The 9,686-nt window shown below is 38.5% G+C and overlaps 1 protein-coding gene across 1 annotated transcript in view; it reads right to left on the reverse strand.

Moving 5' to 3' along the window:
* LOC129781228 (neuronal acetylcholine receptor subunit alpha-7-like) overlaps positions 1–9,686 on the reverse strand; it is a 587,700-nt gene that overhangs the window by 402,231 nt on the left and 175,783 nt on the right. The window lies entirely within an intron of this gene.

Here is a 9,686-nt window from a genome sequence, read left to right on the forward strand (position 1 = left end):
AGATATTTAAAAAAATATTTCTAATTTATTGTCTTTTTTATAGTAAACTAGCTCACCCGGCAAACTTCGTTTCGCCCAAAATGGATTTTTTTTGTTATCAATACCTTCAAACATTCACGTTTTCTTGCCAAGCGAACGTTGATGGGTCCAATTGATCTTCTAATTGACCCTTTACAAATTTCTTTTACTATAAATTTCCTAGTACTTCTACCAAAACTCTTCATTGTGATATCAAATTATTTTCAGACACAATTCTCGTTCAAGATTTTTCAATCACTTGCAAATAACATGTTTCTCCCATACCTGGAATACATGTTTGATACAGAAAACATAATAAAATAATGACATCTGAAATCGGACGAATCCTTCCCTGAGTTTTACCCTTACCCCTTTACTTGATGAGTTGTCGGGATATGCAGAAATTCGTATGACAGAACATAATTGGCAGAAATACTTGTTACTTATTGATTCAAAAACTTGTTTCAATAGCCCTAAAATTGCTTTCAAAACAGGCTATTGAAATCACACCAATCGGTCTATAAGCGAGTACCGCTCGGATATCCACTCAGTTATGATTGCGCAACGATTGGGGTACAATCGCTGGAATGGATGGCTGTTTCCCCAACACAGACTTCCTAGCCATGGAGCCAGGGGAAATCGGCATAGCCAATTAGATGCAAGCAGCGGGAACTTTTGTACTCGTTTGCGTTTTTTGCAAATTGGAATGTTTCCCTAACACATCGTACCCAATGGGGTAAATCCGAGGTGCGATTATTGAAGAAATACAATTGATTACTAAGCCAACGGCAACCTTGCGGTTATATCATAGGTATAACCCATCCATAGTTTTTTCAAAATTTTCAACGTTACGGCACGAGAAATTTCGTTTGCTACACAAAATTTTACAGCAAACAATTAAGGTTAATAATGTTGGTTTGTCTAGTCGAAAATATAATCATGGTTTGTCCAATTTTTGAATGCTCTAATACAGTCAAATCAGGTATTCGAATGTTTCAAAACATATAAATAAAATTGTCTTTTTCATGATTTCCAGTAGTTTTATAGTATTTTTCGACGGAATCACATGTTTTAAAGGATTATAAAATACACCATCTATTGGTGTCAATGCGCCCCTCATTCGAACTAGCTTTTATTCGATCACCAGATGACTACTTCACACGTATTCAGACCTTTTCTGGATTGTAACAATTACAAATATCGTAAACATCATTCTTGCGCACCATTTGTATCAGATTTACATAGCTAAACCATGTAATTAACGCATTTCGATGACTTCAATCCTGATCATGAGTTGTCCAATTCAATAATGTTGTTTTGTCCACATGATTCCTATGGTAACCGCTTGGTAAATAAAGTTTCTGTATGTTAAGTGTCTTGAGGTGAACACTTTTAAAATGCCCAAGAAAATACAATATTGCGAAGAAAGCCTAAATTATGAATGGATCAATATGATGACAGTAAACTCAAGCAATGATAAATGCAACATCTAAAGTCTGCTTCATTTAATATTGGAACACAAACAATTGCGTGTAGTTCAGTCATTTATTAACGAATTAATAATTTGTTTTTCATACAAATGTAGCATTTTCTTTACTCTTTCATAAAAAATTATTCATTGCTGTTTCGAAGAAATTCTCGTACTTTTCCCGTAATACGGCACATTAGGCGGCGCACACCCTTTTCGTCCACCGTTTTGGCGATTTGATTCCACCAGTTCTTCATTTGAGTCATGTTCCTAACAAGTTTTCCCTTTGCCTTAAGCCTCCGCTTCGTGATTGCCCAGTATTTCTCTATCGGCCGGAACTGGGGGCAGTTTGGGGAGGGGGGGGGGTGTATTACGCTGATCCCGTTCGTTGCGTACCATTCCATAACCGTTTTGCTGTAATGGCAGCTTGTGAGGTCCGGCCAAAACATTAATGGACGGTCTTGGGCACGAATAAACGGCAGAATCCGTTTCTGTAGGCACTCTTTTTTGTAGACTTCTGATGTCATTGTCTTGTCAGTGAGAAAGACTTTGGTTTTCTGTCCACAACTGCATATCCCCTGCCAAATCATGTACTTGCGGGCGAATTTATCCGCAAACACGAACTTAAATTTTGCAGGTACATCCCCCCGAGCCGTCGCCAAATAAAATTTTTGACCTGGGATTTGCCCAAAGTCCGCCTTCACGTAGGTCTCATCGTCCATCAGAATACATCCGTCGAACTTGGTCAGCACTTGGTCGTACAGCTTTCGAGCACGGATTCTGGCCACATTGTTCTGCTTCAGCGTCCGATTTGGCTGTTTGCTGGCTCGGAATGACCTTATTCCTTCCCGGAGACGAATTCGTGAGCGGCCTGGAACTTATTGTCCAAATCGCGGTCTGAAAGATTGGGATTCCTCTTGACGGCCTTGATGACTTTCCCACGCAGTTTCCGGTCGACAGTTCCACTCCGACGCTTCGAATGCGGCTTCCGAGTCGTCGTCAATGTTTCCTTGTACTGCTTGATAACACGCCATACGGTATTTCTGGGCATTTTAAGCTGTTTAGCTAGCTTAGATGCCGACAACAATGGATTTTCAAGAAAACTGTGCACAATCTTATCTCTCCGTTCGGCTTCAATGGCGGTTGTTTACAAAATGCGTTTGGTGTTATGACATAAATACATGGTGAAAGGTAATGAATTTCCCGACACGTGGGTGAAAAAAGTTTCCAAATCCGTCCACTAGGAGCGCCACAATGAGCAAAAGAATTTGTTCCAATATTAAATGAAGCAGACTTTACTTGAGAATTCGAATGTGATTTCTAAAGCCACCCATGATCATTATTCCTCTTTGAGGAAAATCGTTAAAAAACATAAAAATTTGAAAAATTTCAACGCTTTATGGTAGTATTAGCATCTAGAGACTTGGGGCTTTTTAACTAACCCAAACTCGTATCGATTGTATGTTATTTTTATGAAGAAAAATCGTTTGCATTTACTGGTTGCGTAAAAGACCCATTCCAGCGTGACGTGACAACGGTTTGACTCACTAAAAACAGGGTTTTTCTCGTTTTCATGTATACATCACACGATTTCCAAATGGTAAACGATTTTAAAGTGAACTTGAGAAAATTTCCTACAAGAATCTTCAGTTGGAGAATATTTTGCAGTTGAATTCGCTTGTTGCCAGCCCAATACTTTTGTGACGTGATAACACCTGTCTTTTTGCGGATTCCGACTTTTGAACATTAATGTAGTATTTTCAGTTCCGTTTCAAAACATACAAATAAACTTTGTTCTATGATTTGTCAATGAAAGATGAACGTAGCTGAGTATACTCAGTTTTCCAAAACAATTCACAAGAACATGCATTTTGACGGCATGCATTTTGTGACGTGACAACGCGCTCTGTGCGGATAAACAGTCTCCACGAAGCGGTGTCACGTCACACAATCAATAAGTTGTATTAAATAAGATTTTCACCGTATTGTAGCAAGCGATATACTATTTTTTATGTTTTTTTATTACTTTGAATACTTCTTACTTTCCTCTGAGATCTCCCCTTCCCCTTCCAAAAGTCCATCCTATAGGGGAAAGTGGTCCTAACGCAACCGTGCTTCCTACTGAATTTTCAAAGGTGTCATAACGCTGACAATTTGATAATATGGTGAATTCTCTTCATTCTAGCGTTTTAGCGCCATTTTACGTTTTCATTCCTCCAGTCCAGCCAAGTCAGAGAAGAAATATATTCGACCTGTGTGCAAATGAGTTCTATGTTCTTTTAGTTTATGAAACATTGCGAAACAAGGCAATTTTAATTGTTTATGGTATGTTCATCAAAAAAAGCTATATAGTTTGAATCTACCTGTTACCTGTAATACACGGTATGTCTTTATTTGGGAAAAGTCGGGGTGGTCCAAAACCGACCTCCAGTTTTTATATGGTGATTGTTTAACACGTTCACTCTGGCGCTTGCCATCAATGGCTAGCATAATCCTGGTTCATCGAGTGGCGTTCACTACAGGGGGAACGCATTTCTTTTTTGCTATCAGAAATTTTTGATAAACTCACATACCTGTGCAAGGGCGTTTATGTTTGCGTATTGAAGATGACTTTGACTTCGATCGTTGATCGTTAATCGTTGATGTTTGCGTGTACATTTGTATGTGCACTTTCTTTGTATAACTCCACACACGTCGCTCTAAGGCTAGGTTCTTCCCACTCAAACATTATCTCCCTCTCACTTAAATCCTATCTCTAACTATCAAACATTATTCTTTTTTTATTCCTCTTCGTGCACCCATGGTTATATGCCAACACTACCATCCACGATCGTATTGTGGGATTTCATGCCATTCCCGGCCTTTTATATCCGTTTTTAATGAACCGGAAGTCAACATCCTCGATTCTAAAATGGCATCGGAATACGACATTCGACTTCCGCTGGTAAGCCCATATCGTATGGGTTTTCCATATTTTTTTTAGCATTCAATAATACCATCAGCAAACCGGAAGTTGAAATAAGCTTATATTCTATATTATGGAATCTACGTTCATATATTGTTGATAAAACATAGGAGAAATAACATTTGTATGTTTTGAAACGAAACGGTAATTAATGAAATTAATCATTAATGTTCAACAGTCCGAAACAGCAAAAAGTCAGGTGTTGTCACGTCACAAAAGTATTTGACAGACAACAAGCAAACCTAACTACAAAATATTCTCCAACTGATGATTCTTGTTGGAAATTTTCTTAATTTTACTATAACATCGTTCAATTTTGTGTGCTTTATTCGTGAAAACACAAAAAAAAAGTGTTTGTAGTGAATCAAAATGTTATTACGTCACACTGAAATGGATCGAATACTATTCGTGACGTGACAACAACTTCTGGAGACAGTTGATACTTCTCTATTTGTGCACCGATCTCAACCAAATTTTGTGGGTTGTTGACTTTCATTGTTTGCTCAGAGAAACCCAAGTATAAAAATGTTCGAACCTATGTTCATTTGATAAACTAAAAAAATGCTCTATTTTTGTTACGTGACAACGCTTCAAAATATTTGTTTTTCAAATGCTTGTTTCTCATAAATTACAAAATGAAACGTAGGTCCACCCACAGCTCTTCAAACAAACATTTCATCACCCATTCAATGGTATATAGACATTGAAATTTGGTTAAGCATGTGCAGAGATATCTCAAGAAACATAAAAATAATGAAAACCTAAAATATTTTAAATATAATTAAGTTGTTTTTTAAACTCGCCTCTCTCAAAGGTTGGTGCATAAAAATTAAATTTGTTGCAAAAAATTTGTGATATAATTAGTGCTTATTCAAATAACGTTTTCAATTTTCTCCTAAAACTAGATTTGAAAATTGGTTTTCTGGTGCATAACCTCATGGAATGGGTCAAAAACACCCCAAATCGGACAAACCAACCAAACCAAACGTACTTGTCATCAGTATTTTCACTTGAAAAGTATGGTATTAGACAACAGCACATTGAACCCTTGCCCCCTGGTCTGGTTCCTCCTGGGTTGCGATATATCCCCGATATTCGCACTTGGAATTTCAATCCGCTTTCGGTAGTTTCGGTGGCTCCTTTTGCATTCAATATATTATTTAGGAAATTGATACCACTTTATTCCTTTTGAATTCCTATTTTTTACTACTATTTTATTCCACTACTATTTACAATGGTTTCTACAATTTCTTGATAAATTTTTGCTTGTAATAATTATTGGCTCTATCTAACTTGCACTCCCTTTGAATCCTTTGGCTATAAATTTCAATACTTTCCTATGAACTTTTATCCTCCCTTTCTCTATACATTTCCCTTCTTTGTTTGCATGTTTATATTTTCCTCTTATAGGTGTTGGTGATCAACATTCTAATACAAACTATTTGGATTTGGTTGTCCGAAGTATTATCACATGATGTATTCAACATACTCGCCCGCGCTGAAATGACCCATTTCTGAAAATAGAAGAGTCTCTCGCATACTGACTTGGTGGCATTCTCGTACATAACATTTTGTGCTTCAATGGATGCATATTTTGTTTGCATAAAAAAAAAAAATTTTCCCTGGCTACATTTTGGTGACAAACTCAAACGCTTCATTGTTGTCAGATCCCTGAATAGTTTTATCGTATTATCCTTTTAGGATGAGAAAATTTTGTTTACTCCAATAGCACAAATAATCCGGATTTTCAGCAGGATATTTTAACAGTTCCAAAATTCCCGCTGCCGTTGCAGATTCCTTATCTGCTTTCAACACCGCCCTTGCGCGTGTTTCTTGGTTGTTGGGCTCTCTTTATAAATTTCTTGTGTTGATGATATCGATATTGACTCTTCGAAGGTTGGACCTCGAGTCCCTTTTGGAATTTATAAGGTTCACTTGAACTCGCCCATATTTGTAAAAATATCCTTGTTCCCTTGAAATGAGCGCTTGTAATGTTTATATATATTTCCTCCCATCGGTTGTCCTCTGTAGGGCTCTTTGTTTATATGTACGCTCTTTTTGTAATGGTAACTAGTGATGGCAATTGGGCTATTAAATGTCCCTGTTACAACCCATCCAAACACCGTTTTGGATAGCTTGGGTAAATTGTTGCCTAGAGAGAGTCTTCTTCCCGGTTTTAAAAAGGTGAAAAATTGTTGAATTCAGAAAACTAAATCAATGGAGTCTGATGCAAAAAATTCCGGATCTGCCAATTCCACGCCTTGAGGTATTTTCCAATTTATAGTATTAATAGTATTAGTTCGAGGATGGGAGATTGACCGTAACCTTTGGATGCAGTAAGAACTCCATTTGGAAAGAATACTTGCCAACTCTGGATTTAATTTTCGCCTTTACTTTGTGTTTGACGTTAGTGTTAGTTTGACCAATGCCTTTTATGGTAATTTTTTCTTGGGTCCGTTGGAGTTTTAATAAATGGAACAACCGCTCAGACATCAGGTTGCATTCCGATCCTGAGTCAAGTATCGCTCTTGCTCGATGCAAAACACCATGACCGTCTTCGACCAATACTACTGCTGTAGCAAGTAGAACCGACGATGAACCTGTCGAGGCAATGTTGGATGTGATCGTGGATGCGGTCGGTGTGATCGCTGCACCTCTCATCGATTCTGGGTTGATCTCATTCATGTTATCTGGTAGAGTTGGCATTCGTTCCAATGAATCCTTTTCCGTTTCAAAGTCTCCAGACTTGAACATATTAAAGTATGGTGCCTACCCATACATTTTCGGCACAAATGGCTTGAGTTGCATTCAGCTGCCTGATGTCCCTTTCGGAAACAATTGCGACATAGTGATAGTCTGCGAAGAAAATTATCGCGAGCGGATATTGTCATCCGCTGGAATTTCGGACATAGGTAAAGAAAATGGTCTCCCCGACAAGCCACACAATGTACATTCGGTAGTTGCGATGCACTGTAACTCGTTTTGTTCAATGGTACCTTCCTTCTTAATGAGTCAGTTGGATCTAGCTTAGCTTCTTTGGAATTTCCTGGTAATAAACTTAAAACCTTAATTCTCCTCTGTAAGAATTCCCTCAAATTCTCCACCTTGTCGTGCTCTTTTGTTGCAGAATGCTCTTCCCAGCTTCTGCGTGTTGTTGGATCTAATCGCGAGCATAATAAATTAAGCAGCAGCAAATCTTTGTAGTCAGTTGGCTGGATCAGTTGGTCCAAAGTTTGAAGAATGCGTTCAAAAGCTTCTAAAAGCGACTGTAAATCAGCTACCGACTCCCTTTCGAAGTTAGGTAAATTGAATAATGCCTGAACCTGTCTACGCTTAAGAATCTTGCTATCATTATACCGTTTCATTACTAAATCCCACGCAATTGGATAATTCGCCTTGGTGATAGCAAGTGAATCAATCAACGACCTAGCCTCTCCTACCAAGCAGCCCTTTAGGTAATGAAATTTTTCAACTTCGGGTAAATCTGTCTTGCAATGGATTAATGATAAATAAAGATCCCTAAAGCTCAACCACTCATCAATGTTGCCATCGAAGGTTTGCAACTTGATTTGTGGGAGTCTAACGTGTTCATAAGTTGATTGCTGATTGGGAAGGGAAATGTTTAACTTCTCCTCCGGTTCCTTAACCTTCTCCAGTAGCAACGATTTTGCCTTATAGTAACGATTGCCGAATTCAGATCGTTTTTTCGAGTAGGTGTCATCATCATCCATGTAGTCCTCGTGCATCTCGATGTCCATTGTGGCTTCGTTGATTTGATCCCATAACTCGTCTATTTTATCCAAGCGAACAGCTTCAGTCGGTAGAGTGTCTTCATCCATCGAGTCGACGAAACGATAAATGTCGTCAAACATTCCCTGTAGTGCCTTCAACTTCATTTGGAGCGCCCTTAGTGAAGTGTTTCTCGTAATTGGTGCCATGATTCCAAATTTTGTTACGTGTGATAGACGATATAAATTTATGTAGTATTTATAAAACACCAGCCTCGGCTGGGCATATACTCAGTAACTGACCTATGAAATAAATTCTCGTACTAATATTCAAAAACAGTGTGCCGGTTGAACATCGGAATCACAGCTGCTGCTCCTCAATAGTAAAACGTGTAATTTGCGAATATGTGCGCCCCTCGGTTACACGTTCCACGAAATCTATATATATAAAAATGGATTCCTGTCTGTCTGTCTGTCTGATTCTTATGGACTCGGAAACTACTGAACCGATCGACATGAAAATTGGCATCTAGGGGTTTTTGGGGCCGGGAAAGGTTTTCATGATAGTTTGAGACCCCTCCCTCATCTCTAAGAGGGGGCTGCCATACAAATGAAACACAAATTTTTACATTACTCGAGAATTAATTAGGCAAATGCAACCAAATTAGGCAACTGATGGTTTTGAGGTGCAATGAATGATTCTATGGTGGTTAGATACTCCTCCCCCTCTCTAAGAGGAGCTGCCATACAAATGAAACACGAATTTCGCCATTACTCGAGAATGAATCAAGCAAACGAAACCAAATTTGGCATGTGAATGTTTTATGGTGCAATAAATGTTTTAATGGTGGTTAGATACTCCTTCCCCCTCTCTAAGGGAGGGCGGCCATACAAATGAAACATAAATTTCTACATTACTCGAGAATTAAACAAGCAAATGCAACCAAATTAGGCATATGGAGGTTTTAGGGTGCAATAAATGGTTCTATGGTGGTTAGACATTCCACCCCCTCTCTAATGGGGAAACACAAAACGTTTCTATGGCGAATAGACTCTCCTTTCGTCTCTCTGAGGGGGGGAGGGAGGCTGCCATACAAATGAAGCATACATTTCCGCCTAGATCAAGAACTAATCAAGCAAACGGAACTAAATTTGGCATTTGGAGGTTTTATGGGGAAGAAACATTTCTAATGTTGTTCGACACTCCTCCCCCCTCTCTTAGGGTGGGCTGTCATACAAATGAAAAACAAATTTCTGTATAACTCAAAAACTAATCAAGCAAATGGAGCCAAATTTGGCATGTGAAGATTTTAGGGGGCACGAAACGTTTCTATGGTGAATGGACACTCCTCCCCCTCTCTAAGGTGTGAGGAAGGGGGGGGGTCTGTCTTTATTTTATCATATTTTATGTATCAAACATTTATTCCATGTAACGGAGAAACATGTTATTTGCAAGTGGTTGTAAAATCTTGAACGAAAATTGTGCCTGAAAATAATCTGACATTGT

Source organism: Toxorhynchites rutilus, chromosome 1, assembly GCF_029784135.1.
Source record: "Toxorhynchites rutilus septentrionalis strain SRP chromosome 1, ASM2978413v1, whole genome shotgun sequence".
NCBI classification, from domain to species: domain Eukaryota; kingdom Metazoa; phylum Arthropoda; class Insecta; order Diptera; family Culicidae; genus Toxorhynchites; species Toxorhynchites rutilus.